The 21,432-nt window shown below is 47.9% G+C and overlaps 1 pseudogene across 1 annotated transcript in view; it reads right to left on the minus strand.

The window, feature by feature from the left end:
- LOC308577921 (protein CIMAP1C-like) overlaps window positions 1-20,497 on the minus strand; it is a 37,939-nt pseudogene extending 17,442 nt beyond the window's left edge. Inside the window, exons 1-3 of the transcript in view lie at window positions 20,292-20,497; window positions 13,669-13,779; window positions 12,935-13,048 (exon numbers count right to left, since the gene is read on the minus strand). The product of the transcript in view is annotated as a protein CIMAP1C-like (transcript). The remainder of the gene's footprint in view (window positions 1-12,934; window positions 13,049-13,668; window positions 13,780-20,291) is intronic.
- Between the last annotated feature and the right edge of the window lie 935 nt (window positions 20,498-21,432).

Genomic DNA, 21,432 nt, shown 5'->3' on the forward strand with positions numbered 1-21,432 from the left:
TTCCAACTCTATGATTCTATGATTCTATGAAATTTTGGTAGCAATTTCTCCTTTGCATATATCACCAAGCCTCTCTTTTTAACTTTGTTATACGAAATAAATTCTTGTCCCAATCTCTTATTAATAAGCATTTTCCTGTGTAGCCTCATTACATGTGTTTCTTTTAAACAAATCAAGTCCAATTGTTCTTTCCTTAATACATGAAAAACAGATTTCCTCTTCCAAGGGGAATTCAGTCCATTACAATTCCAGGTTAAAAGTTGCAGAGCCATGGTAAGTTACTTAGCTTTCCCTCCAACTGCACCGAGTTGTTGTTGTTCTTCTGTCGGTGGTGTGTCTTTCCCTGGGCCAGGGAATCCAAATGACAAGTTTGCTATGTCTAGAATTCCTTTTCCTGATGCAGTCAGCTCCTCTCCTGATTCCACTTCCTTCTGTAAGTCCTCCTCGTGATCTTTCAGAAACTTGTCTTTATCATTCACTGTCCTTATTCTTATTTTCCTTCCTTTGTATTTAAAAGATAAACCTTGGGGAAATTCCCACCTGAAGAGTATTTTATTTCTTCTAAGTAGGCCGACAAGATCTTTATAATAAGCCCTTATATCCAAAATGTGTTTAGGTATATCCTTGAAGGACTCAACAAATGAGTCTTCAATTTCCAAGGTTCTTTGGTAGTGCAGATTCAAGATTTTATCTCTTTCTTCTTTTGTTCTTAAGGTGATCAAACAATCTCTTGCTCTGTTCTTTCCTTGTCTTTTGCTGAGTCTAAATGCACTCACTATCTTGAATTCATCTTTCCCCAGGTCTTGTAGCCAAAAGTCTGTGAATTCCTTTGTAAGGAAGTCTATCAAGTTGTCTTTCTCACTTTCAGGTACTGCTCTAATTCTTAGGTTTCTCTCCTTTCTTTGTAATTCAATCATAGAGAGTGTCAGGTCGTGATCCTCTAATTTCTTATATACCGGTGGTATCTTCTCTTGAACAGCAGTTGCAATATCCTTAGCTTCCTCTGCAATCTGTCGAGTCGAGGCCGATTCCTCTAATAGTTTTTCAATGGACTGTGTATTGGAGTTCACCTTGTTCCCCAGTTCATTAATACTTGGAGTGTTCAAATCTATTTTTGCTGAGGCCCCAGCTACTTGTTTATTTGTCTCTGCAACCTGTTTGGCTAATTTTTCCAAAGATGCATCAATTTTGCCAAGTGCCTGAGCCAATAGCTCTTCAGATGACATAGCTTTTGATTTTACTTGCGAAGCAGCAGCTCCTACTGTGCCTGCCGCTCCGGATGTTGAGGCCCTTCTCTGAAAAGTAATATCAGTCTTGTATTGTCTGCCGGATCTGGTAGTTTTATCCTGTATGCCACTCACCAGCTCTATCTTCCCTTTCCCATCTGCCATAACAAGCCCAAGGTCAGTCACACGCTTGGTGAGTTTGTTTTGCAAAGTAATTTTCCAGAGCTTGGTAACTTGATGACAAAATAGTTGTTACAACGTAGTCTCCTCTAGGGGGACACCCTTCCAACTTCACTATGCAACTGTTAAAAACAAGTATAGTTCTTAAAAGTTCCAATATCCCTCAAAAGCCAGAGTTTCAATGCTTTTAGAAAAGTTTCAGTGTCTCTAAAAAGTTACTTTATAGTCAAAGGCAGATCTATAAACACTGTATCTTTCTCAAAGTGTCAATATTCTTTACCCTTAACATGCAGACAATTCTTCCCACTGGTCGACCTTCCCTGTCATAGGCAGTCCGTTCCCAGATTTCCGAGACAGCAGAAATATATTTACACCCTCTTTTCTTGCAGGTAAAATAATGCTCGGTTCTCCCCCCTCCACTCCTGCAAACCGGAGGGGAGTCGTCTTTTTTGGTGCTGGATTTGACCTTTAAAAGTCGTCTTTCAGGGTTACAGCTTTACAGTCTCTTTACTTTAATCTATTTACAAGTCGGAAGAGGCAGACTTCCTGTTTGTGCCTTTCCCGTTTCGGTGCCAAATTAACTAAATTTTTCTTCCAATTACTTGCTTACTCCTACTCACGGGTAGTTGCTTTAGCTTCCAATTGTCCAGAAAGAAATCAGCGCTCTCCGCGCCACACACCCCCTTTCCGTTCCGGAGCCTTTAAAAAGGGGGGCGCAAACGGAGCCCGCTGAGTCTCCAAGTTCTCAGGCTTCCCCGCCTGAGATTTCTTCGGGTCCCGCTTCGCCGCAGCGGTCAGACCCTGTCCCCGTGGAGCCGATTCCCTCCGGAGCTCAGAGGGAATCCGCCATTTGTCGCTGGTGCTGACCGGAAGTCTTTTGCAGGTTTCACCTGGGACTTGGTACGACTTTTGCCTGACGCTTCAGGCTTTGCAGAGCTCCCCTTAGCTCCTTTGTGTTGACATGGCTTCTTACAATTCCGCTGAAGATGCCTAGTCTGTCCACAATTGAAACAATGGACAACGTTCAAAGCAACAGCCTGTTCTTCACTAGCAATAGCAGTGGGGGTGTCAGAACTCCGAGCTTCTCTCCCCCTGTCTTTGACATCTATTGCAGCAAGGCGATCTTTCTCATTGAGAATCACGGCGCAGATTCTCTCCGTCGTGAGTTCTGCGGCAAGTAGAGAACCAAGCTGACTTGCAACCGTTTAATAATAAATAATAATAATAATAATAATAATAATAATAATAATAATAATAATAATAATAATAATAAATTTTATTTATATCCCGCCCTCCCCAGCCGAAGCCGGGCTCAGGGCGGCTAACAACAATCAAATAATCAAACAGTAAAATAGTTACACAATCTAAAAATATTTCATTATAAAAATTAATTAAATCAAATTGAAGGCAACCAATTAAGCAAAATTATGTGCAGGTTGGCAGAGGAGGGAGTCAGGCTGCACCCTGACCAAAGGCCTGGTGGAACAACTCTGTCTTGCAGGCCCTGCGGAAAGATGTCAGGTCCCGCAGGGCCCTAGTCTCTTGTGACAGAGCATTCCACCAGATTGGGTCCATAGCCGAGAAGGCCCTGGCTCTAGTTGAGGCCAGCCTAACCTCTCTGAGGCCTGGGACCTTGAGGATGTTATTATTGGCAGACTGTAGGTTTCTCTGTGGGGCATACCAGGAGAGGCGGTCCCGTAGGTACGAGGGTCCTAGGCCGTATAGGGCTTTAAAGGTTAAAACCAGCACTCTATAAACACTGTATCTTTCTCCTGTACTCCACCGGGAGCCAGTGCAGCTGGTATAGTACCGGGTGAATGTGATCTCGCAGCGAAGACCCCATAAGGAGTCTCGCCACGGCATTCTGCACCCGCTGGAGTTTCTGGGTCAGTCTCAAGGGCAGCCCCACGTAGAGCGAGTTACAATAATCCAGTCTGGAGGTGACCGTCGCATGGATCACAGTGGCTAGGTCAGGGCGAGAGAGATAAGGGGCCAACTGCTTAGCTTGGCGGAGATGAAAAAATGCCGCCTTTGTTATAGCTGTAATCTGCGCCTCCATGGAGAGGGAGGTATCGAAGATTACACCCAAACTCTTAACGGACGGTGCTGGCACTAATTGCACCCCCGCAAGAGATGGGAGTTGCCCCCTCAATCCCATATCGTCCCGCCCCAGCCAGAGGACCTCTGTCTTCGAAGTATTTAACTTCAACCGGCTCCCACGTAACCATCCAGCCACAGCTTCCAGACATCTGGTCAGTGTGTCTGGGGCCGAGTCAGGATGGCCATCCATCAACAGATAGAGTTGGGTGTCATCAGCATACTGATGGCAACCCAACCCAAAACTCCGGACAAGCTGGGCGAGGGGGCGCATAAAGATGTTAAAAAGCATCGGGGAGAGAATTGCACCCTGAGGCACTCCACACACCAAGGAGTGGCGCGATGACAATTCCCCCCCAAGCGCCACCCTCTGTCCCCGACCGGAGAGAAACGAGCGCAGCCATTGAAGGACTGTGCCCTGGATCCCCACGTCGGCAAGGCGGTGGTCCAGGAGTTCGTGATCGACCATGTCAAAGGCTGCTGACAGATCTAGAAGAATCAGCAGCCCCGACCCGCCTCGATCCAGCTGCCTGCGGAGATCATCTGTTAGGGCGACCAGAGCCGTCTTGGTCCCATGACCAGTGCGGAAGCCGGACTGGAATGGATCCAAAGCAGATGTTTCATCCAGAAACCTACCAAGCTGTTCAGCAACCGCTCTCTCAATCACCTTACCCAGGAATGGAAGATTCGAGACCGGGCGGTAATTGGATAGATTTGAGGGATCTAATGATGTTTTCTTTAAGAGCGGACGCACCACCGCCTCCTTCAGTTCCCCTGGGAATATCCCGGTGCCAAGGGACAAATTGATGATATCCCCCAGGGGGGCCCGCACCTCGTCTGGACACGCTCTAATCAGCCATGACGGGCACGGGTCAAGAGGACAGGTGGTGGGCTTTCCAGCTTGGAGGAATCTGTCCACATCGGCTGGAGATATCCGGTCAAAGTGGTCCAATACTGGACCCGAGGACAGTCGAGGGGCCTCCAGTTCCTTTATTGTATCCAAATTGGCAGGGAGGTCATGGCGGAGCAACAGGACCTTCTCCGCAAAAAAGCTCGCAAATGCCTCACAGCTGTGTGTCAGATTGTTATTTAAATTTGGCTGTCCTTCAAGGGATGTTAAAGACCGAATTATACTAAATAATTGCGCCGGGCGAGAGCTAGCGGATGCAATGCAAGCCGAGAAGTAAGACTTCTTAGCGGCCTTCACTGCCATCTCATAGGTTTTCATAAAAACCCTATAAGATGTTCTTGAGGCTCCGTCACGGGCACCCCGCCATACTCGCTCTAGCCGTCTGAGGTCCCGCTTCATTTTCCGAAGCTCCTCGGTAAACCAGGGAGCCCGGTTTCTGCGGGGTCGTAGAGGGCGCTTAGGTGCAATCTCATCGATGGCTGCCAGGAGCTGGGTATTCCAGCCCTCAACAAGCTCAGTCAATGAGTCGCCAGGGGGAGAAAGGTCCCGCAAGGCTTGACGGAATCTATCAGGGTCCATCAGCCTCTGCGGGCGAGCCCAAATCGGCTCGCCACCTAAGCAGGGTGGGGGTGGAACATCAATCCTGGCTTTCAGAGCATAGTGATCAGACCATGGCACCTTCATCGAAGGAGACATGATCACATCTATACCGGCGCCAAAGATCAAATCCAGCGTGTGGCCTGCTTGATGTGTGGGGCCCGAAACAAACTGGGAGAGCCCTAGTGTCGCCATGGAAGACACCAGGTCCAGAGCCTGTGAGGAGGGAGTGGCATCAGCGTGGAAGTTGAAGTCTCCCAATACCAATAGGTTAGGGAACTCCAAGGCCCAGCTGGCCACCGCCTCCAACAGGCCTGACAGGGTGGCTGCTGGTACGCTAGGTGGCCGGTACACCAGCCAGACAGCCAAGCTTTCCTCGGAGCCCCACACTAGGCCAACACATTCAATGCCGGGGATCAATGGTGATGGTAGAGCCCTGAAAGAACAATCTTCCCGGATTAATACTGCCACCCCTCCCCCCCGGCCCACAGTCCGTGACTGGTGGAGGACGGAGAAACCCGGGGGCGCCATCTCTCGTAAGGTAACAGTTACCCCTTCGTGCACCCAGGTCTCCATCACACAAGCCAGGTCAACCCCCTGCGAGGTAAAGAAATCTCGCAGGGTAGCGGTTTTGTTGCCTATAGACCTGGCATTGCACAACACCAGTGAAGGAGGTGAGTAATCCTTGCTCACCCTACCCTCGTCCCTCGAGATGGGGCGCAGATTGGAAGGGGTACGAGCATATCCGTATCTCAATCCCCTTCGCCTATAACATCTGCCCCCACCTCCATACCTCCCTCGCCCCTCCACGGTAGCAATCCCAAGCCTCATACTAACCTCCATTTACAAATTAGAAAACAAAACAACCAAAACAATTATGCCCAAACAAAACCAATCCCCACCCCACTCGATGTCCAACCCCAAAAACAAAACAAGACGGAACAAACAAAAATACATAGATAAAAACCACCATTCACGGTGGTACAACAAAGTAAACAATAAAAACACCTTTAAAACACCTTAAAATATATATAAACATCTTCAACATTTGCTGCAGCAGCACCAGTGTCCTTAAAGCTATTACGGGGGTGAGCCTGGGCCCCGCCCCCTAGGCCGGATGGAGTGAGCCTGAGGAGGGAGAGGCCTTCTCCAACACTCACGATGCAGCAGCAGGGATGTCCCAGACCCCAATGAGGCCTCTTAACGCTGTGGCGAAGGTGAGCCTGGGCCCCGCCCCCTAGGCCGGATGGGAATGAGCCTGAGGAGGGAGTGTAGCACCCTGCTTGTGGTTAACGCTTAGCTGGAATAAAATATTCAACGCAGCAATAGAGAAATTAAAATAATAATTTATTTGTCAGACAAATAAATGAGAGGCACAGTGGTATATGGTTACCAAGCTCTGGCCTGGTCTCCTGTCATTATGGCCAGCACTTATATTCCCTCAGTCCAGCCCCCTTGCTCCTCCTTTGGCTGCCTCTGTCCAATCAGCCTGGTTGAATTTCCTATTGGCTGATTGCTATAACCAATCCTAAAAGATACACCCATTTCCTATTGCCTTTTATGGGATACAAAAAGCTATATATTCTTCTATCTATAAATGACAAATAAGTAGTCATATATCTTACATTTGTCTCAACAAGAAACCTTAATTACCAGCTCACCTCTTGCCCTCCTTGCCCTATGGCCCTCCAAAACAGATGGTTAATAGTTTTAAATTTTTATCTTAGACAGATGTCAGGGATCTTGGGTTCACATTCTCATGCATCATCAATGAAATATCTCCTTTTTGGAGGTCTTTAAACAAAGGCCTGACAACCATATATCAGGAGTGCTTGATGACGTCTCCTGTCTGGCAGGGGGCTGGGTTCATCTGCCCCTCTGGTCTCCTACAGCAATATGACTCTATGAAATAAGAATTTAACATTTCTTTCTTTCTAGATCCTTTGCATAATTATATTTAAGCCAGTATATTTCATACATTACCATAGATAGCTTTTTAGAAGAATAAACCTTCTCAAAGGAAAGGATGGACCAGTTTACAGCCTCAAAATAAAAGCCTCTTCTTCTATTTACACTTCCCTTCTCAGCCAGTTGTTTTCTTTTCCATTTACTCTTGGCCTTTAACCTTAAGAAGATATGGCTCAAGTTTAAGGCACATGGTTTTATTTTACTGTTTACCTACTATTAATTATGTAGGGTCAGTGTAGCCTTGGTCTCAGCCTGTAATTCCCTTTTTACGACTTTGAGAATTGTTTTCTGCTATAAATCAGGGGGGCCCCTTGTCCAGGAGGATAAACATCTTGTCAAAGTACTTCTGCCTGGCATAAAACATTTGAAAATCTTTAAGCTCATTTTAAAATACAGACCCTACTCAAACTATAAGCCTTGATAAAAATGCAGGCTATGATTAGATACCTCAGGAGAGGCCTTCTCCGACACTCCGATGCAGCAGCAGCGATGTCCCAGACCCCAATGAGGCCTCTTAAAGCTGTGGCGAAGGTGAGCCTGGGCCCCGCCCCCTAGGCCGGATGGAGTGAGCCTGAGGAGGGAGAGGCCTTCTCCGACACTCCGATGCAGCAGCAGCGATGTCCCAGACCCCAATGAGGCCTCTTAAGGCTGTGGCGAAGGTGAGCCTGGGCCCCGCCCCCTAGGCCGGATGGAGTGAGCCTGAGGAGGGAGAGGCCTTCTCCGACACTCCGATGCAGCAGCAGCGATGTCCCAGACCCCAATGAGGCCTCTTAAGGCTGTGGCGAAGGTGAGCCTGGGCCCCGCCCCCTAGGCTGGATGGAGTGAGCCTGAGGAGGGAGAGGCCTTCTCCGACACTCCGATGCAGCAGCAGCGATGTCCCAGACCCCAATGAGGCCTCTTAAGGCTGTGGCGAAGGTGAGCCTGGGCCCCGCCCCCTAGGCCGGATGGAGTGAGCCTGAGGAGGGAGAGGCCTTCTCCGACACTCCGATGCAGCAGCAGCGATGTCCCAGGCCTCAATGAGGCCTCTTAAAGCTGTGGCGAAGGTGAGCCTGGGCCCCGCCCCCTAGGCCGGATGGAGTGAGCCTGAGGAGGGAGAGGCCTTCTCCGACACTCCGATGCAGCAGCAGCGATGTCCCAGACCCCAATGAGGCCTCTTAAAGCTGTGGCGAAGGTGAGCCTGGGCCCCGCCCCCTAGGCCGGATGGAGTGAGCCTGAGGAGGGAGAGGCCTTCTCCGACACTCACAATGCAGCAGCAGCGATGTCCCAGGCCTCAATGAGGCCTCTTAAAGCTGTGGCGAAGGTGAGCCTGGGCCCTGCCCCCTAGGCCGGATGGAGTGAGCCTGAGGAGGGAGAGGCCTTCTCCAACACTCCGATGCAGCAGCAGCGATGTCCCAGACCCCAATGAGGCCTCTTAAAGCTGTGGCGAAGGTGAGCCTGGGCCCCGCCCCCTAGGCCGGATGGAGTGAGCCTGAGGAGGGAGAGGCCTTCTCCGACACTCACGATGCAGCAGCGTAAGTCCGATTAAGGCTGTTAATAATCATGAAGCAGAATATCTCTTCCTGTAGAGGGAAATTGCATTCCGCCATCTGCTGGCGTAAGAATTTCATCTCTGTCAGATGCGCTTGTACATCTCCATCTGGCACTAGCCTTAGATTGGTCAGCTTTTCAAAATGCAGCAACGCTGAAGAACCAGCATCTCTTTGATGTATTCTACGCAGCTGTCAGAGCCGCTTCCAGGTCCCAGCTCACAGAGGACCACGCTAGCCGGCAGTATTGTACAAACTTCTTTATTGAGCTACAGTTTCCATTTTCAAGCCGCAGCGCGCAGCTCTACGTCTTAGAAGCTAGACCGGCGAAGCTCCGTCTGAGTCTCCGCCTCCTGTACACCAACTTAATACTCTAGCCTTACTCCACCTCTTCCGTCTTTCCTTTCTCCTCTGGGTCCCTCTACCCCCCGTGGTCTCTTCCTTCCTGGACTCTTCTGACGCTGACCCCCCCGACTCTTCTCCCTCCTTGCGGCGGGCTTCCTGTGCATTTGAACTTGGCGCGCGCGCGCAGCCTTCAACCTTCCTCTTGACCGTTTCCTTGCTCCCCGATGGAGGTGTGGCCAATCCTAACTCCTGCCCTCCCGCTTGCGGCGAGCCGCCAGATCCCGATACCTGGGACCCCTCCCCCCTACTGCGCTCTGGTGGGGAAGCTGGTCCCGATTTCCAACTGCTGCTCTCTGAGTCCCCTCTGGTCCCTTCTACCTGGGGTGTCCCCCTAGGCGCCCCCCTTGCTCTGACCACTGGCGCCCCTTTCTGTGAATCTTCCGATTCACTGGAAAGACTCAGAGATCTCGGGCCGCTGTCATCGCTCATATTACCTCCGGATTCCTCCCCCTCGCTCTCTGTTTCCTCCCTTTCCTGTGCCTCTGCTCCTGAACCCCTGACAGCAGTGTTTGCCAAATCTCACGCGCGCATTGCAAATTCTGAATATGCACGAGTTGATCATCTGAGATACACAGAATTATGGCCGTCCTGGCTCTCACATTCTGTGAATTCCAACCTGGCGTTGGTGCAGCAGGGATGGGGTTTTCAATCACCCCAAAAATCCTCTGATTCTGAAGCAGGGCTTTCATCTTTACAGACCATGAGGAATAATTGTCATTAGTCAGTGGAGGTGGGTAAGGTAAGCCTCCTCCCTTCTTGGCATCCATTTTGAATCCAAGCCTCAGCTCTCACTCTCGAGCCTGTAAAATTCCAAGAGTCTATTGGCTGTTTACTGCCTCACTTGGCAGTTAAACACAGGCTGTTTTGAAAGTCCTTTCAAGAGCAGTGAGATATTAGACAAAACAAACGCTGTTTACCAGCCTCTCACAGTCCCAGCCCCTCTTCCGTTGTTGGCCGGTAACTTTCCACTTTACTGACGTTTCGTTGCTTAGCAACTGGACATTCCAGGCTTATCAAGACTCAGGTATGCGAAATATGTGGCTCTCTTTCAGTGCTGGTTTCATCCAAAAGCAGACACTCAGTGAACCGAAGAATGTCTCAATTCGCGTTCACTCTCACAGCCATAAAATTAGCATACCTTAGGGGTTCCGTTGCTCAGCAAAAACACCTCCTCCGGTGCTTCCATCCGCACGCTACCATATCTTCCTTATCTCCTTGCAGAGGATGAAGTACGCTCCATCAACCTCTCTTGTTGCTTTCATGGATCAAAACCATCCTCTGCTACCAGATGTTGGGAATCAAGCCTTTATTAGGAGAAACTGGCAACTCTCTAGGCACCCGGCTTGATCTCCTGATGACCTCCCTGTCTGCATTCCCCAGCAGGATACAGGCTAGGTCGTGATAGGCGATCCTTCTCAGCGTGAGAAGAACACCCCCCCTCTTTCCTGCCCCCCCCAGGCAGGGGAAAGAGATAGACAGAAACGTATTTACATGCCTTTATTTCTGTCTTTGCAGCGTTACAGAAAAACACGACTGCTCTCTTCAAACTCCAACAGCCGAGAGACAAACTCCACCTGTACTTCCTGTACAGCTCATATTACGCTCTCAGCTAATTCCGGTGCTCTCTGCACTGTTAATTGACTGTCCCTCTGTTTCCCACGGAACAGTCCCAACATTCCCATTATGTTTTGCTTTCAAGCTACCAGCTCGCGGCCGCATTGCTTCTATATTGTAACAGATACATCATATCCTACAGGAGCACAGGAGGAGGCAGGAATGATGGATGTAAAATCTGACAGGTGAGAAACATTGAGGCTTAAAGAGAAGGAGCAATCTGCCATGCAGGGTTTGTTTGTTTTTTAAGTTGCTGTTTTACTTGCTAATGTTAGGAGTAAAAAAAACCCACTTATTGATCTATTAGTAGATCCCAAGCTTCCATTGATGTTTCTCAAACGAAAGGGAAAAGCATTCCCCATGTATTTGCTACAATACTCTGCTCCTCCTTGTAGATGACAAGCCTTGCATATTCTCTCTCTCTTTCTCTCTCTAAATTTGAGAATTCTATTTGTTCTTAAGCTGAATCATTTGTAAACTGTTGTGATTTTGAGGATGTTGGAGGAAGAGGCACTATCCTCCTTGCCTTGACTGAAAATCCCCCCCACTTTTAAAAATCATGGCATTGTCCTCCAATCTCCTCTTCTAGCAGCCTTTCCAACTAAGTTCATCACCTGTGGAGTTAAGAGTGCACTGCTATTAATCTCTTCCATGACATCTTCCCTTGCAATTCACTGTCATTTACTGTTAATTCCATAGGTACCCTCCAGACTACTTCCTAGATTATGACTCTAAAGCAACATGACCCTCTTGTTTTCCCTTATGCTGTTTTTGGTGGCTCTCCTTTCTGTCCGTTCATCAGCCACATGCTCAACATCTTATGGTCCCTTGGCATCAGGAAGATGAGACTTCCAGCGTGATTGACCAGAATGCTGCAACATGATTGCTGGCAGGAGTGAGACCTTGTCAGCATATAACACCTGTGCTCAAAGATCTGCACTGGCTGCTGATTTGCTACCAGGCCAGGTTCAAGGTGTTACTATTGATATATATAGCACATGGAAGAACCCTTTGCCTAGAGGACTGCCCTCTGTAAAGTAGGACACTTAGACACCCTAATGGTAAAAAGTGTTTTTCAACCCAGTTGACTTGGTGGAACACCAATCAGGAAAACTATATTTCCCCCAGTTCCTTGAATGCCCCTTTATCCAGAGCAGCCCCACTCGGTCAAGGCCAATAGCTGGAAAGCAATAGGGATCACACACACACATGGAATGAATGGAGGGATGGATGGGCGTCACAGACACTTTTAAACTACACTTTGATATCACCCCAGACAATCTCCCACATCAAACAGCCCACTTAGGTAAGGTCTCTGTACATAGCTGGTTTTCCTGTCTGGTTCTTGAAAACCCCCTACTCAGAAATATTTTTTTAATCAAAGAGTGAATAAACTTTTACAGCCTATGGACAACACTCCCATGCAGTCAACCTTCCAGGGCCTGCAAACCAGTGGGGCTGGGACAAACAGTGAGTGTGGCTGATAAAAAAAGAGGGTGAGGCCACCTGTCTCTTTTTCATATGCTTCTCTCTGTAGTGCCAGATCTAGGGCAGTGCAGGCTGTTCCCCTGCTCAGGGTGCTGAGCCAAGGGGGCATAAAATAATAATAATAGTAATAATAATATTGGTAGTAGCAATAATAATAGTAATAATAATAGTAATAATTAATACTTATATTCATGTGGGTACCTACTGAGAAACCCCATTAAAAAGCAACTGTACCAAAAGGAATTACTGTGGAAATAAAATATATTGGGGGAAGTGCCAAATTTTGTCCTCACTTAGAAAACCGTATTACCAAAGTCTACCCCTGCTCTCTGTCATTCATACACAAATCCACAAGCATGCAGGTAAAAGGTAAATGTAAGGTAAAGGACCTTACATACATAGTCAAAGGCGTCTATGCGGTGTGGCGCTCATCTCACTTCAGGCTGAAGGAGTAGACAGCTTTCTGGGTCATGTGGCCAGCATTCTGGTGCACCGGGACACTGTGATAGAAGCCAGAGTGCATGGAAACGCCGTTTACCTTCCCCCTGGAGCAGTACCTATTTATCCACTTGCACAGGTATGCTTTCAAGCTGCGAGATTGGCAGAAGCTGGAACAGAGCAACAGGAGCTCACCCTGTCTCAGGGATTCGAACCACCAACCTTCTGCTCAGCAAGCCCAAGAGACTCAGTGGTTTAAGACCACAGCTCCACACATAATGCTCCCACACATCCATTTTCATGCATAACACACCTGCTCATTCACTCACACTCATTCTTTTTCATTCCCTCTCTTTCATGTTCAGGGATTGACCAACAAGCCTTCTTTGCACAAGGTGAGAAAGAAACATTTTCATCACAAAATTGCACAGATGCCACTCCAGCCCCATCTTGACCATCATAGTATCTCTCATCTTTCAACTTACATGCCCGCTTTCTCTCTTGCACCATGCGGAATGAAACTGGTCTCCATATCCCTAGACGGGAAATGCTTGGGTCCACATAGTAGCAGGGCCCAGGACTCTCCGTGATCGAGATCACTTGCAAAGGAAAGAAGAATTGTCTGCATGAGGCATGGTGTGGATTCTGAGCTATTTAGCTTGGTTGCAATGACTGACTTCCTATCCGATATCAATTAAAGGCACCCACTAGCTAGATAGCAGTGAATATGTTAAGCTCCGCCCCCCTGCACCTCCATTCCTGTTATCCTTCAACATGGCTTAAGTGTAGATCATCCTCTTCCCACTAAGGTCCACAGCTGTACAACTGAGAACCCTGATTTTTGTGCAACCATAATAATCAGCAGTATAAGACCCTCCAGCCCTTGCTGGACTACAACTCCTATCATTCTTGACCATGCTGACTGGGGCTGATGGGAGTTGTAGTCAAGAAACAACTACATTAGCCCCCTACATGCAGTGCCATTGATCCAGTTGGAATGGAAACTTTGGAAAGCCAACCAGCTCTTGATCATGGATCACCCAGGTCCCATCAACTGTGGCCCCGATAATTAGAGAGTCCCAAAAACACAGGTTGTCAATCTCTGTTCAAATGTTTTGCCAGCAAATTTAACAGTTGTTTAGCCAGCTTCACCCTGTGGGTCAGTTAATGCTGTTGGGAAAACCCAAATAACACAGAACCTAACTTGTCAGCATCTTACATCTTTCACTGGATTTCACACGCATTGTGTAGGCTGGCTCAGCATACTTGGTGAAGTCATGGTCCTTAATGCCAGTGAGAGGCTACCTACCATACTTCCCAGGTCCTGGCCCTGCAAGAGAACCACAAGGGGGGGAGGAATAAAATAATGGGAAGACAACCCGGAACCATTAGCATTTGCAGATTATGAGCTGCCACACTGGGTAAAAGGGCAAAATGGAATAATATATTGTGTTGAATAATATATTGAATAATATATTGGGTTTTGGAGCTACAGCTCTCTAGGTGTTGTTGTTGTTGTTTAGTAGTTTAGTCGTGTCCGACTCTTCGTGACCCCATGGACCAGAGCATGCTGGGCACTCCTGTCTTCCACTGCCTCCCGCAGTTTGATCAGACTCATGTTTGTAGCTTCGAGAACACTGTCCAACCATCTCATCCTCCGTCGTCCCCTTCTCCTTGTGCCCTCCATCTTTCCCAACATCAGGGTCTTTTCCAGGGAGTCTTCTCATGAGGTGGCCAAAGTATTGGAGCCTCAGCTTCACAATCTGTCCTTCCAGTGAGCACTCAGGGCTAATTTCCTTAAGAATGGATGTGTTTGATCTCCAGGTGTTATTTATTATTATTTATTAACAAGGAAATATACACTGTCTCGCATGCTAGCAGTACTCTTGGAAGAAAGTTCTGATGGTGACTGAGAAATGTAGATCAGTTTCCTTCTTTGGTTTCCACAAGAACAAAAAAGGAACCCTGATGGGAGGCGGCGTCAAGATGGCGATGAGGTAAGACGCATTTGCCGGAGTTCATCTCGAATCCTCTTTAAAATCTGTGTTGTGGCTCCCAGCCTTGCAAGTTTTTGCTGAAGATTGTATCAGGGTGTTGGAGCCCATGCCAGGAGTTCACATTGTTGATAACTGTAAAGCCTGCATCGTAAATCAGCTTTAATGAGCAGATAATTGTATTCTCCGGCAGCCTTGGAAGCAGCCTTCGACTTACTGGCTCTCCGCCAGCTCACATTCAGTTGTTGTTTTTATTTCTACCACTTTTTACTACCTTTCTACCACTTTTTACTACCTTTTAAGCACCGCTATTTTAAAAGACTTATAACGATGGGCCAAGGCAAACGCCTAAGGGATTGTGACGAGGCTCTGCCCTCCCCAAGAGCCAAACAATTAAAAACCGACCCCCCCGTGCCTGGCAAACGGAGTGACCCCATTGAATTCTGCTATAGGGTGAAAACTCAGAACCGTTTCTACCCTCTAACGTCTCCAGAAACAATGTCAACACCAGAGGAATTATTTTTACCTCAGATTAAATCTGCGGACGGCAAGCTTGGAGGAAGAGGGTGTGTCCCACTGAGGGTGGTGCAGGACGCCGGAGCTGAGGACTGCGCAAGACAAGAACAACATGAACATCTCCATCTTGTGGTCAGAACCCTTAATTGCATATTCAAGAAGATTGATGTGCTATCCTCCCAGCTATGTAACCTCGAACAGAAAATTGATAACTCCTGGTCAAAGTTTAAACCAACTGTAGACACAGGGGAATTGAAGTGCCAGAGGTCCATACCTTCAACCAAAAAAAGAAGTGTGATCCCTAAATATAAACCAAATCCTGCACTGAAACACCAAGCGTTGTCCCTACAACCTAAGAAAATCTGCCTAAACATCGGGGCAGGGTCACCAAGGTGGCTTACTCTGAGTGGGGTTAAAAAGCATCTAAGCAATCTCCTAAACATAGAAATCTCACAATGTGATCTCATTGCAGTATTACCCTTGAACCAGCACCTCAGGCAACAGAAAGTGATGCTTGCGTTTTACTCTCCAAGGATCCCTTCAGCTATCATCAGGCAGAAATCACTCTTGGCTAGGTATGATATCATCCCAACAAGAGTTTTTATGGATAGCATGATCCACCCCCTTCTACTTGCCGGTCACGGCACGGAGCGGACTCTGTCGGAGAGGTCGGGAGTACCTCAGGACATTGAGCCTCCTCTCCCGGAGGATATCCACCCGCACCGAAACTGGATTTACCCTACGCCCCCACGAGCTCTAAAGAAACCCACTGGCGCAAGTAATTCTCTGACCCCGCCGGAGGAAAGAGAGCTTTTAGCCACCTTTGGCGACCTTCCAACGAGAGAATAACAAGAAATAATTGATAGACTAGAAGTACTTAATCATCAGCTCATACATGTCCAGAAGAACGGAAAAGTTCTGCCCACTTTTCAGGACTACCCTGCCAGCTTTTCGGAGTCGTGTTTTAAGGAAGCAGGAAGTCTTCCTCACCTTAGTCCTGCTCCTAAACCCATGTCTCCCCCATTTGTGGGCAAAACCCACCGACGCCTGGCAGACCCAGGTCTTGCCCCACAAGTTGGCCTCTCACCTCAACTCTTGATAAATTTTGACTCGCCCTCCAAGAGTCCCCCGCTGAGGAGTGTATCTCAGAGTTCCTTCCACCAAAACAATTCCTTACCATCTAATCCATCAATGCCGGAACTGGAGTCCTCTTATTCCCCTGAGCGGCATAGACCCGACATACAAACGGTACCAGTACGCCAAGCATCCCCTGTACCTTCACCAGCATCAGGTCATGGGAGTGCTCCACCTACATCAAAAAATGGCCCGGATTTGATTGAAGACCCGGCCGGACATATAAATCAAATGGTTTCATTGGCGACCTTCAGCCCTCGCGGTCGGGCAGTCTCAGCAAATCCTGTGGAGTTTCCCACTGAAGTGTCCACCCTTGGGTTACCCAGCGGGAGACCCGTTTTGTCGCCTCAGTCAGAATACTTCACTACCAACTTCAAGACTAGGTACCTTCAGCAGGTGCCTGCCATGCAAAGTAAAATAACTGACTTTTTTGCGGGGTCTGCCCTGCCTCCAAAGGACTCACATCTCTCCCTGAAATGACAGCGAATTGGGCACAACAGGAACTCCCCCCTATCAGTCCTCAGCTGGAACATTGCGGGCTGGAGGGGGAAAAAACTTGACCCAGAATTTCTGGAGTATATTAACCTGTTTCATATCATCTTGCTCCAAGAATCGTGGGAAGTAGAGAAAATTTCCCTAAATGGCTTTGAGCTTCTAGAACTCCCTGCCTGCCCCTCCCTGAAAGGAGGCCGCCCTAAAGGGGGCCTAATAATAGGCATCTCCCTCAACCTACATTCTAAACTTACTCTAGTACAGGCCTTGCCTCCTTACGCCCTTACTGGACTGATTGCGGGGGAAAAGATCTCACTTCTAGTTACAAATGCTTACTTGCCACCTGGGGGCTCTTCCTCCGAACTGGGCTCTAAATGGGGCTCGCTAGAAGAGCATTTGCTCTCATGCTATGTTAAGTTTCCTAACACCCCGGCCATAATAGGTGGCGATTTTAATGCCCGCACAGCAGCAAATTGGGACTCGCTAACCAAAGCCAAATGGTGGGTTACCCCAAACCTTGATAATTATGAGCTGGAACATATCATGAGGAGAACTTCTAAAGACCAACGAGTTAACGAGGCTGGAGTACTCCTCTATCAAATGGCCATCCGTTTAAATCTGGTCCCCCTAAATGGAACATGCCTCCCTGATATTCCAGGGGATTTCACTCATCTGAGCGTTAAATCAAACAGCGTTCTCGATTACCTGCTGGTTTCCAGTGATATACTTAAGTGTATCTCCACCTTTAAGATCGAGAATGTACAATCTAGTGACCATCTTCCCCTTGTAGCCAAGCTCTCCCTGAACTGGCAGTCAGAGGCCCATAGACATGCGACCCAGATGGTAACCAACGAATCTCTCCAAGTAAGAGGAATCAAATGGTCGGAGACCCAGGCTCAAAGGTATCAGGAATTCTTTCAAAAAGAAATCCTCGGGCCCCATTCCAACATAGACTCTGCCTCAGACGAGTATAGCATAGTGTTGAAACGCTTCCACCACCATACGACTGATCTTACGTCCTTCTTCAGGCTACCACCCAAAATATTAAATCGAAACGAGTATACTTACGGTGCCCCCTGGTATAATTCTCAGTGTAAACAAGCAAGACAGCGCCTCCGTGCTATATATAATGTGTACAAGACCTCCGATGCATCTACTCTGCCAGCTAGTTATGCACAAGCCAAGCAAGTTTACAAACGCACGCAGAAAACTGCCAAACGCGAGTGGCAACACAATCACTGGCAGGCCTTGATTACTGCTTCAAAACCACATAGATCCAGGGAATTCTGGTCTTTGATTAACAGAAGGGCGAGGAAATTCCCAAGGGCAGTCATCCCAGCACCGACATGGGAATTGTTCCTGAAGAAATGTTTCTCACAGGCAGATGCTCCCTCCGACCATCTGATGCATCTGTTTTCCCACCTACCTATTTGGCCTCCCACCGATCCGGACGAAATAGCCAAGCTAATAGCCCAGCTGAAACCGGGCAAAGCCCCAGGGCCCGACCTGATCCCTGCTGAAGCCATCAAACTACACCCAAAATGGTGGGCTGACATCTTGGCCAAAACCTTCGACGCAATCAACGCTTCTGGTCTCATCCCCAAAATATGGAAGGAGGCCATTATAGTACCAATTCATAAAAAATGTTCTCCAATGGAGCCGGAAAACTACCGTAACATCAGCCTCCTTTCGATCATAGGGAAAATTTATGCCAGCTTTTTGCTGACTAAACTATTGCGATGGGCAGACGAGACTAATCAGATTGGTCACGAACAAGCAGGGTTCAGAATTAAACGTTCAACAACTGATCATGCGATAGTTCTTTACCATCTGGCACGGAAGTACTCGTCCCCCCCCCCCGGGGCTACCTTTGTGCTGCCTTCTTAGATCTAAAGGCAGCCTTTGACAGCGTTCCTAGAAATATTCTTTGGGAGAAACTTGCAAAACAGGGCATCGATAGAAGACTCTTATGGCTTATAAGCCAGCTCCACGAAGGTACCCTTGCCAGAGTGAGACTTACTCCTGCGGGCGACCTCACAAATTCGATTCCAATAAACAAGGGAGTGCGCCAAGGATGTATATTAGCTCCCTGCCTATTCAACCTATTCATCAGCGACATGCGAGCACCCCTAGTCAACTCATCTCCAAGTACACACGCGCCTAGACTAGCGGATTACCGCTGTCCACTCCTTTTATACGCGGACGACGCGGTAATTCTATCTTATACACGTGTTGGACTAACCAGAGCTCTGAAGATCTTTGCCACGTACTGTCAACTCAACCAATTAACCATCAACCATGCTAAATCTAAGATTCTGATTTTCGCCAGAAGTCGGAGATTATACAAATGGAAGCTTGGTGGAGCAAAAATAGAGCAAGTCCTAAAATTTCAATACCTAGGAGTTATTTTTCAACACAATTTGGGGTGGAAAGCACAAATTCAACACCTACTCAACAAGGCCAAAACTCTGTCATATGCGCTCCTCCGATTTTTCTTTTCGGATGGAGCTTTGCAATGTTCCCTCGGCCCTAAAGGTGTTCAAGGCAAAAGTGGTTCCCGTGCTTGCTTATGCTGCCCCGCTCTGGGCCGTGATGACAGATCTTGCTCCTCTTGAGACTTTGCAAAACCAATTCCTACGTCGGCTCCTAATGCTCCCCCTGTGCGTAAGCAATGCAGCCATCCGATTAGAATTGAAGATCGCATCCTTAGAAACTTGCCTGTGGAAGCAAGTCTTCAATTATTGGTTATCATTGTGGCACAGATTACCAGACCATTACCTTGTCCAATGCCTATGGCGAGATGAATTCTCCAGCCTTTGGACTAGTAGAATTCATGCCAAACTCCTGAGTTATGGAATCTCTCCCCTAGATTCCCTAAAACTAGATCAAATCACTGCTCAAAGACTGATCCGCCAAAGACTGGACGACATCGATTTACAGCGAAATTATACGCTGGGGGGAGGTGTTTGTTCGCCCCAGAACATTGGTATCACTTTAACTTACTGCGTTCCATCATACCTCTCCTCCCTTTCGTCTGTTGCCCATAGGCTGGCCTTCACCAAGGCGAGGTTTAACGTTTTCCCCTCTAATGTCCTGAGACATAGATTCTCAAAGGGCCAAGCCTCCGCCATGTGCGAATGTGATAAGGAGACGCCGGAGTCGCTTCAGCACATTATGTTCACTTGCCCCTTGTTCAATGTGCCACGGGCAAATTTGTTGGGATTAATCATACAGAAGCTAGAGGGTACCCCACCAAAATTCCACCTTGCCCAAATCTTGCAGGATAAGGACATCCATACGACACTGAAAGTGGCTAGGTTCCTGGTCGCTGTCCTTACCCAAAAGCGCTGCCAAGGAGCACTACAAGTTAATTAAGGTGCAGCATGTCATTCCTTCCTTCCATTCCATACTACAGTATTTTATTGTTATAGTGGTGTTTTAGTGGCTGTTTTTTCCCACGTGCAAAAACTGTTATTTATGTCTTGTTTTTATCTGTATGGGCCTACGGCCGCAATAAAATTTCTTTGAAATTTCTTTGAACCCTGATGGATCAAGCCAGCCAGCCACCGAGTCCAGCATCCTGTTCTCACAGGGGCTAACCAGATGCCAGAGGGTCTTTCAACAATGCTGTTGAACACATCCAGACTGGCAAAGATATATTCCTGATCTCCTTCTCTCTCTTGCCCCATCTATTCCCACAGCTCACCTTTATACTTGGCACTGATGGACGCATACTGCTTCTTGATGGCCGGCACTCTGGCTGGATGCTTAGAGATACCAGAAAGACAACTAACAGGCTGAGCTGCACCTTTGGCTCTGGAAGTCGGCATTGGAGTGTGCCCACTGCAGTGGGGAGTCGTATGTGTCACCAGTGCTCTGGGGAATGAAAGTAAATGAATGAATGCAAGTCCAACCTGCAATAAAATGTTGCACCATGGAGTGTTGCAGCTCAGGGTTCCAGCTACTCCGTTCTACCCCACCCCAAACAGTATTCAATTTCCAATAAGTATGCTAAGTTCACATTGGGCTATTTGGGGAGGGGGGAGTGTTCTCCTCTGAGGGATCCTATCCTATCCTATCCTATCCTATCCTATCCTATCCTATCCTATCCTAGAATCATAGAATCATAGAATCATAGAATCATAGAGTTGGAAGAGACCACAAGGGCCATCGAGTCCAACTCCCTGCCAAGCAGGAAACACTATCAGAGCACTCCTGACATATGGTTGTCAAGCCTCTGCTTAAAGACCTCCAAAGAAGGAGACTCCACCACACTCCTTGGCAGCAAATTCCACTGTCAAACAGCTCTTACTGTCAGGAAGTTCTTCCTAATGTTTAGGTGGAATCTTCTTTCTTGTAGTTTGGATCCATTGCTCCGTGTCCGCTTCTCCGGAGCAGCAGAAAACAACCTTTCTCCCTCCTCTATGTGACATCCTTTTATATATTTGAACATGGCTATCATATCACCCCTTAACCTCCTCTTCTCCAGGCTAAACATGCCCAGCTCCCTTAGCCGTTCCTCATAAGGCATCGTTTCCAGGCCTTTGACCATTTTGGTTGCCCTCCTCTGGACACGTTCCAGTTTGTCAGTGTCCTTCTTGAATTGTGGTGCCCAGAACTGGACACAGTACTCCAGGTGAGGTCTGACCAGAGCAGAATACAGTGGCACTATTACTTCCCTTGATCTAGATGCTATACTCCTATTGATGCAGCCCAGAATTGCATTGGCTTTTTTAGCTGCCGCGTCACACTGTTGGCTCATGTCAAGTTTGTGGTCAACCAAGACTCCTAGATCCTTTTCACATGTACTGCTCTCAAGCCAGGTGTCACCCATCTTGTATTTGTGC

The sequence above is a fragment of the Podarcis bocagei genome (genome assembly GCF_964188305.1).
Source record: "Podarcis bocagei genome assembly, chromosome: W".
In the NCBI taxonomy this organism is placed as follows: domain Eukaryota; kingdom Metazoa; phylum Chordata; class Lepidosauria; order Squamata; family Lacertidae; genus Podarcis; species Podarcis bocagei.